Here is a 10,159-nt window from a genome sequence, read left to right as displayed (position 1 = left end):
TCTGTCATTTAATACCTGCAGCGTCTTCCAGGAGAGATACACACATAACATAACGCCCACACTGCACAAAAGAGAAACTACCGTCCATGTACTTTTGCATCGACTTGTTTGTCATTGTTTAGAAATGTTTAGAAACCTCAGAGTACAATAAAGAAACTGCTAGAAGACTTAAAAAAAAAAAAAAAAAAAAACTATATATATATATATATATATATATATATATATATTAAATTATGAAAAGCATGTGGACAAGTTAACATGATTTAAACTCAGCAGTCCCAGCATGATTAAAGCTCTAGCCAATTTATTCAGTCTGGTTTCCCTGAGATCTGTTCTGAAGGACTGTTCACCCCCATATTTAACAAATGTGATCGATTTGACCCCAATAATCATCATGGCATCTGCATTAGCAGTACTTTGGGAAAGCTGTTCTACAGTATAATAATTTAAATAAAGCACAAATTGGTTTTCTACCAAAACTTCACACATCTGACCACATCTACTCTCTTCATACACTAATTAATATAAACATCTTAATCTTAACATCTTAAAATATTTGTGTGGTTTGTCAATAAAGAAAAAAACAAACAAACAAAAAACCTTTGACTCAGTTTGGCATGATGGTTTACTGTACAAACTCCTAGAAAATGGTATTAATGGAGAAACCTGTCTATGTACACCCTTAAGAAAAATAAGTAAATGTTTTAATAATAAAAAGGAAAGTATGCTTTTAGTTTACTTTTTATGTACTCCTCAGAAATATACTTAAAATGACATTTAAGTATACTTGACTTATACTTACAAAAAGTCTAAATATATTTGAGCTATTCCTAGAATCCGTGTTTGTTATACTAGCTAGTAGAAATCTTCTGCACAAAATGTAAAAAAAAAAAAAAAAAAAAAAAACATAAAAATAATAATAATTTTCTGCATTTCTTCTTAGGTTACTTTTTGACTTTTCTATTGATTTTAATATATATATTTTTTCCTTTTGATACTTATTATTTGTGTGTAAAGGTGATATTTAAAATATCATAAACAATAAAACAATAATTGTAGGTTTAATGCCTAGCTCAATTTGGGTTCATTTTAACCTAGCATGCATTGTTTCCGACATCCTTACACTCAATCGGTGGCGGCACTCTGTGAGTTTATTTTCTTCCAGCAGGAAGCACTAAGAGCGGGAGAGGTAAGGGTTTCACCGGTAACGGCTGCAAAGCACGCTGAGCTCACAAGCACTGCCTTATCAAGCATTACATGCTAAATTAATTTGAACATTTTCTAAATACAGTAGTTTTTCTTCTGAAATACAGTTATAAAAAAACACCCGCTCTGGTTTTTGAAACCCTGCAATGTAGTCATTTTAAACCATAAAAAAAGCAACCCAGCAGGCTGGGTTAAACATGACAACCCAACTGGTTGGGTTAAAATAACCCAGCCAGTGTTGAGTACTCGAGACTCGGACTCGGTCTTGGACTCAGTCTCGAGACCGTATTTTAATGGTCTCGGTCTTGTCATGGACTCGTGTGCATTTTGACTCGGTATTGACTCGGACTCGAACATATTAGGAATCGGACTTATGCCCGAGTCCACTCGAGTCCCAGTCCAAATATTTCATGATTATTACTGTATGTTAATGTCTATTTAAATTGATGTATGATTGACACATCCAATGACTGGTGATTTTCTTTTGACGTGAGACGTTAGGCCAGCGACACACTGGATGCGTGGCGCAAGCGTCTCAGCTGCGTGGCGTGTCTGTTTTTAATTCGGCTCCCATGTTAACAGGTTAGATCTTGCAGAGTCAGACTGCCTGCGTGAGACGCGCGGAAAACCCGTGCATGCTAGAAATAGAACCGACGCCTATTTTTCACGCGACACGCGTGCATGTTGGAAGCGTTTCCAGGCAAAATATACTAGGAAAATATGTTTATATGTCATTTTGTACACAAATACATATTAATTCATGACATTTTGATATTTGAAAGTCTATAGGTTGACATAAATTCAGATATAAATGTAATTTTAAAAATAAATTAATAATGATCGATTTTCAAATATTGCACCTGTCAAACATACTCTATTTTGCCGTCAATACTGTTGATGGTGTCTTATCAGTAGGTGTGTAAAAAAATAAAAAAATAAATTTGATATTGTTGTCATGAAGACAAGAGCCTGGTTTTTTGGCGGCCTCTCTCTATGTCACCTACAGCCGCAGCAGCGCGCCAAGCGCCGCATGCAGGCACGCTTCTGGTGTGTAAAGACACAGAAAACGCGAAGCAGCCACCACGTTTCTGGCACGCAGTAGAGACGCCACGCAGCCAGTGTGTCACCGGCCTTAAGTTACCCTCCTGCCATCCACCTGTAGTGATCCCGCTTTCCAGAAAGCCACATTGCTACATTATTTCTCTCAACTGTGTTATTTTTACAAAGTAGGACAAAATGGTCACAGAAAAAAAAACAAATATTGTTTAATTAAATTATATAATGAATACAAACACAGACTGACTGTCTCAACACTAAACATCTCCCCCTCAAAAACAATGTCTGACAGAATGCATTGAACTTATATGGCATTTGATCCAGCTTTCTTCCCCTGGCACATACACACTTTTGGATGAAATTTTCCTGGACAGTCACTCGGCTCTTGTGTGTATGCCCTCCGTAACTAAAAAAAATAGTGTGTATTTTACCCTGCATTAAAACGCACCATCCAGGGAAATTAGCATTAGATTATCCGTTGCTGTTACAGAAAGTGATAAAATGGTGACTGTTGTCAGTCCCCGCTTCCTCTGCGCCAGTAGAGTGTTTTTAGTCGGGGTGGATTGATCATGAGACCACATCGTGCTTGGTTGGGTAGCTGGATGGTCTCCTCACTTATTTTTTTGAAAAGTAATTATGCCCATCTGTAATCTTCACAACATCTAAAGTGCACATAATCCAAGACATTGTAAGGATATTAGCAGTCATTAGTTAAGCTTCAATGTTAAAAGTTATGTAAAAGCTGTTACAGTTGAACATTTACGGGTATAGTGGTACAGTAATGTTACTTGTACTAGAAGTGTTATGTAGAATTACAATATAGAGTCGTACAGTAATGTTATGTGTACTAGAAAGGTTATATGGATGTGTATAGTGGTACAACGATGTTATGTGAAAATGAGCACTTAATATTGACAAGTAACACTTCATAATACTAATAAAATTACCTTTACACCACATACTATGTGGCCCTTTTAAACTTTATTGTTTCCACCAAACATTTGACATACTCTTGAAGATTTCTTTAGGTCTTGTCTCAGACCCAATCTCTCTGGTCTCGGTCTTGACTTGGACTCGACCCTTTCTGAACTCGGTCTTGACTCGGACTCGACCCTCTCTGGACTCGATCTGGACTCAGACTCGATTGAGCTGGTCTCGACTACAACACTGAACCCAGCATTGGGTTCGTCCCTTTTTGACCTAGTGCTGCGTTGCCAAAATAACCCAAATTGGGTTGTTTTCAACCCAGCAGTTTTTAGAGTGTATTGTAGAAACCAAATTTTCTGTAAAGTTGTTTTGCAACTATTTGTATTGTGAAAAGCATTATTGGAATCACAAGCAGTTCTGTCTTGGCAAGGTTGAGTTGAAGGTGATGGTCCATCATCCAGCAAGAAATGTCAGTTAGACAAGCTGAGATGCGAATAGCTACCGTCAGATCATCAGGATGGAATGAGAGGTAGAGTTGAGTGTCATCAGCATAGCAGTGGTATGAAAAGCCATGTTTCTGAATGACAGAACCTAATGATGCCATGCAGACAGAGAAGAGAAGTGGTCCAAGAACTGAGCCCTGAGGCACCCCAGTAGTTAGATGTTGAGACTTGGACACATCACCTCTCCAAGATATTTTGAAGGACCTATCTGATAGGTAAGACTCAAACCATTGAAGTGTGGTTCCTGAGATGCCTTTTGCCAGTAGGGTTGATAGGAGAATCTGGTGGTTAACCGTGTCAAAAGCAGTGGACAGATCAAGCAGGATAAGTACTGAAGATTTGGATTCTGCTCTTGCCAGTCTTAGAGCTTCAACAACTGAGAGCAAGGCCGCCTCAGCTGAATGTCCACTTCTGAAGCCAGATTGGTTGCTGTCAAGGAGATTGTTGTGTGTGAGAAATGTAGAGAGTTGTTTGAACACAGCTCGTTCAAGCGTTTTTGCAATGAAAGGAAGAAGGGAAACTGGTCTGTAGTTATCTAAAAGAGATGGGTTGAGGTTGGGTTTCTTAAGTAGTGGAGTTATATGTGCCTGTCTAAATGATGAGGGGAAAAACACCAGTGTGGAGGGAAGTGTTGATGATGTGAGTGAGTGCAGGTACAACTTCAGGAGAAATGGCTTGAAGGAGATGAGATGGAATAGGATCAAGCGTGCAAGTAGTAGGGTGATTAGAAAGGATGAGTTTTGAGACTTCTGCCTCAGAGAGGGAAGAGAAGGATGTAAATGAGTGTAAGTTTGCTGGTGATATGAGCTTGACTGCTTGTGGTGTGGAAAATTGTGCACTAATGTGTTTAATTTTATTAATGAAAAACATTGCAAAGTCGTCAGCTATTAGAGATGAAGCAGGAAGGCGAGGAGGAGGACAAAGAAGTGAGAATTTTTTTTTTTTTTTTTTTTTAAAGCATGCGAGAGTTAGACGAATTGTTAATTTTGTTATGGTAGAATGTCATTTTAGCAGTGGAGACATTAGCAGAGAAAGAAGATAGGAGTGACTGATGCACAATAAGGTCAGTAGTATTTTTGGACTTGTGAGTTAGAGTTAGAGTTAGTTAGTTAGTTAGTTAGTTAGTTAGTTAGTTAGTTAGTTAGTTAGAGTTCATAAATAAAGCATTGAACATTTGTTGAATATAACTTAAGATCAAATTGGACTTTGTTAAATTTTATATATCGTATAAAATATATGAAAACACTTATACAATAAATGTACAATTAGTTAGGTTCTTTACCAACTATTCTGGCATGACAGTACACAAATAAACTGCAACATTAACATTGATATTATAACATTTAACAGACGTGTTTGTGAAAGAATGTGAGCATGTGTATGAATGACACAGTGTAAACTCTTCTACTAAAAAACACAGAACAAGCATTTAACATTGTTTTTACAAACTATGCACTTGCAGTTTGTTTCATAGTCCATGAACACAGATCATGCATCAATGTCAGTTTTCATGATCTCATCAGTATAATTGATGTAGTAATGAAGAAGCTCCATCAGCACATGTGGCATCTTCTACATCATCCAGGGCAGCGTCCTCCTTTAAAACCACCGGTGCATCAGTTTAGGGGAAAGAAGATTCTCCTCTCTGACCAGCATTCATCCCAGTCACCGCCTGCTCTTCATCAGTGGCCTAGAAAGAGAAACACATTTGAAAAAAATGAAAACATTTAATTAAACTCTATCCATTTTCAGAAAGAGGTGTAATCACAAGGAGAGGTAAATAATCTGTGTTAAAGTTTCAACACATTGTGTGGTCGTTTAAGGTCTCTGTCCATCACAGCGCTCCAGAATGCTATAATAGCAGCACTACTGTGAGGGCAGGTGATATTGTTTGAATACATATATTGCTTTCAGAAAGCTTCTTTACTGAAACATTAAAACAGACATGACATTCACATACCTCACAAATGTTCATGTACGTGGAGGGCTGCTCTTCAAAGGGTTAGTTCACCAAATAATGAAAATGGTCGTAATTCACTCTCCCTCATATTGTTCCAGACCTATAAAAATTCTGCCCATTTTTGCTAAACAAATGAATATATTTAATATTCTCTTAATTTGTGTCATCCATTGCTAGTTTGGGAGACCAGTATTTTATTTTGAACATACATGTTTGTTATCATATAATTTAAGATTTATTCATATATATATATATCAGAATTAATTACTTCTACAATAACTCTGTATTTATGAGGCTTGAAAATACTGATTATCTAGACTATAAATGGATTAACAAAATTATGAGAACATTCATTGTTGTAAAGACATACAAAAGTCTTATAGGTTTGGAATGACATGAGGGCAAGTAAATTATAATTTTTTTTGTGTGTGTGTGAACTTTACCTTTAAGAGCCAAGACCAAGAATAATTACCCTCCAAATCAGACAAGTATAAGTTGGTTTGAGTTCTGAAATGAAAAACACAGACATCAATGGTTTTAATGAAATGAGCACATAAGCATGCTGTTGTTGCATCAAAATGTGAAGTAAACCGGCAGGAGACAACAGAAACATTTATTTTCTAAAAATAACTTACATAAAATCTCAAAGGAATGATGCTCTCCCATGTCTCTTGCTTTTAACATCTACAAAAACAAAAAAAACAATCATTATTTTACTCTTAGTAAAACACAACAACAACTGATAACATGAAATTATGAAGTTTACTTGCCTTAAACGATCTTTCCCTCTCTTCAGAAGAAGCTGAGAAAACCTCCTCCCTCACACAAGCAGACTTGTGTGTCCTTAACTGCAGTTAGTTTGAGTTCTGCAAAGAGGGACATCAATGGTTTCAATAAAATATTAACATGTAATCACACTGTTGTTGCATCAAATTTTGAAGTAAACAGGGATGACACAAAAGAAACATAAATTTTCTAAAAAAAAAAAAGAAAAAAAAAAAGAAAAAAAAGAAAGAAAGAAAGAAAAACTCACATCAGTCTCATAAGAATGACGTTATCTTGTCTCTGGACTTCAGCATCTACAAAACAAACATTTTAGTCTTAGTAAAGATAACGATGTTATTCTGAAGTTTACTCTCCTTAAACCGTCTGTCCCTCTCTTCAGAAGAACACCTCCTCCTCATCCTCACACAGATCTGTGACTCCTCACACAAACACGAGCTCGACAAGTCTGAAATATTACATGCAAAACATACTTTTACCAATTACCACTTCAACAGCCTCAAAATAATTATGCTAGTCTTTATTACACAATGCCGTTTCCTTTAGCAGACTAACATACATTCAGTTTAACAGCAAAAAATAAGATAACAAATGAACATGAGTTTAACTAACCATAACCATCTATTAACACCTCAGAAAGTGCAGATAATGTAAAATCTTATGTAAATATGACATAAGACATTCACGGACGTTATATTAAAAGTACTTCTTCCGTTCAGTTACGTTAAATGAGGCCGTAAAGCACTCCCTGTCTGAGGCGAATTATATATATATATATATATATATATATATATATATATATATAAAACGTTAAGCTCCTTTGTTTCCACCTTTCATTAAACCTTTCGCCTTTCATACACCGGTAAACAATAAACGATAACTTTACATGTTGAATATTTACTTACCGTAGTCTTTCACTCGCTTCTCGCTTCTTTCACACTGAGAAAATGGTGGCTGCTCGCACTGGAGACGTACGATCTTTACATGACATGTGTGCTCTCCTTCACGTCCGCGTTCCCAACCCAGCCCCGCTGGCTTAAAATCGAGACCGATTTTCAACCCAAACTTGGGTTAAAACAACCCAAAGTCCTACCCAACGGTCTCAACCCAGCATTTGGGTTGAAAAAAAAAAAAAAAAGCGTTTTTTAGAGTGTATTGATGGAATTAATTGAAGTATTACCTGCCACCAGGGGCGCTGCTGAGGATTTTGGGCCCCATGAAAAGAATCTTGACAGGGCCCCCAACACAGCTGAGAGTTTTTTCATATTAATTTACATAAAATCATGCTCTTTTATGGTATTTTGACTATCATTCTCATATATTTAAGTCAATCAGACAATTGAACTCCATCCCATGTCCATCCACACCTGTAATTTGTCCTCTGTAATACTGCACTACTTCAGTACTGTATAATGTATATACTGTGCATAGCTGTACATGTGTAATATAGTGTATTCACCACTGATCTATATATATAGATCAGTGGTATTCACATATATTTATATTTGTATGAATATTTGTACTGTACACTGGCAATGACAATAAAGTTAATCTAATCTAACCTGATATTTTTAACATGACAGTTGAAATGTAACGGAAACACTGAAGTGCGTTTGAGAAAATTGAGTTCCCTTATCATGCACTTTTAACATTCCAACAGCCACCAGCATTAATTTTAACCGCAACATTTAAACTTATGGTAATTATCTTTAACACTAGAATGAACATGGCATCATTTTGACCGTTTTGAAATTTGCATAGTCAGTAACTTTGTTTAAATAAATCACAAAGCCTTGCTGCTCCCTGACTTTTCCTAAAACTACACGAATTTTCATTAAAACTAGTTTAAATACTTATTGTGTGAATAAAAACAGAAATATAATAATTTCTATCTATAACGTCCACAGGCAGTGATTTTGCGCTGTTTAAATTGAGTTTGCCGACGGTCTGGATCAGATAATGTGAAAGTATTATGTGAAGATGGTTGGCAGAGATGAATCATGCTGTATTTGACAATATAGAGGACAGTGTAGTAATACAACTCCACATCATCTTCAAGAGAGGCACTGAAACCTCACAAACAGCTGATAGTTCGAGTTCATGAAGTTACTGCTTGCAAGACAGGTGCAACAGCGTGGACCGCAGCAGGGTGCTGAAAGTGGGCGCCGCCTCGTACAAAGATGCCGACACCGGCTGCATGTGAGGCAAAGCTGTGCACCCTCTGCACCCTGCTCTATCCAAACGTGCCAACTTATCGAAAAATGCTACAGTAGAGACCTAGGGCCTCATGTACAAATTTCGCGTGCGTACGCACAGAAAAGTGCCGTAGGTTATGATCATTGTAACGGGCGGTCCACTAACAATTTAGGCCTACTTACAAACCCACTTTTTTTCTTGTGAAATGTTGGGTAACATACTGTCGACCCTTTGCCTCTTTCACTTCTCTTATTTTTTTCTCTTTCCGTTTTTGACTTCCAGATTTTTCAGGCATTTTCACATCCTCTGTCAAGTTGAATCTGCCGGCGCTATTGTGTTGCCTTGGTTACTGGATACAATTTGGGCGGACTAAACCATTTTATGATAATCGAGAGGGGGAGAGGGGCCCACGGACGTTTGTGTTTCCTAAACAAATAAATTTTTTGACACCAGGAAACCGCAAATAGAATAATTTAAAGTTAATAATTTTTACTATCAAATATTTTTTTTTAGCACCACAATTTTATTGGGGGCTTCTCTGGGCCCCCTCTTAGTCATGGGCCCCGAGAATCGTCATCGTTTACCCCCCCTTTACAGCGCCCCAGCCTGCCACTGTACTTCTATTACAGCATCATAACCCTTACTGTGCTTTTACAATAGCCACTGTGGTTTAACGGTTGTATCTTGTAGCCAAAACACAAAGAGTTATCACAATGACTGTATAGTAGTTCTACCTTGTTGTGTATTGTAAAAGCATAATTATCACAACATTTGCCTTAATGTTAACTCCTTTATGCAAAAATTGTAAAGTAGTTTAATATTTTTGTCTGTCTTCCAGTTACTTCAGATCCCATTCCACTTTCCTACCCTTTTCTTCTATCCCATACTCTACAATCCAACCCAACAGCTCTTTTAAGAGCCAACATTAGCAAAAGCTCTAATTCTCTCTCTCCCACACACACACACACCAATTAACACACACTCTCTCTCTCTCACACACAAACACACACACACACATGGTTGCCCTCACTTTCTATACCTCTTTTTTTTCCTCGGCCTTCTGTCTGTCTTCTCACTTTTTTTTGCCCATATTTCTTTCTATTCTTTCTTTATCTTATTCAGTTTGGCATCTTGTCAGAAATCAAGTTTTGACAAGTTATGTCAGGAAGCTGCAAGTATTAAGAGGGAGCATGAACTCAAAGCTGCCAATGCTGCACTTGAAGCAGCTACCAGGGAAGCTGAAAACATTCTGCAAACGTTCAACCTTCCACCAGTAAGGCTTTAAGTTTAAGTTTACGGACCTGTTGCTATGACAGCAACTTCGGGATGAGCTTCAAAGAACCAATCATGCCAAATCGTAAACATTCAAATCCAGCTAACCGAGTTAGCGACATATGAAGAACGGGCTCCAGGTGTCAAATAACGCCGTGCACACTATCTAGATGCCTTGCTTGTGGAGGCCATGATGAACAGAGAAAGACCGCTCTTACTGTGATAGTTTCTCAAATGCACGCTTCAAACAAAATAG

The sequence above is a fragment of the Carassius gibelio genome, chromosome A7 (genome assembly GCF_023724105.1).
Source record: "Carassius gibelio isolate Cgi1373 ecotype wild population from Czech Republic chromosome A7, carGib1.2-hapl.c, whole genome shotgun sequence".
NCBI lineage: Eukaryota > Metazoa > Chordata > Actinopteri > Cypriniformes > Cyprinidae > Carassius > Carassius gibelio.
This window is presented reverse-complemented; position numbering follows the sequence as displayed.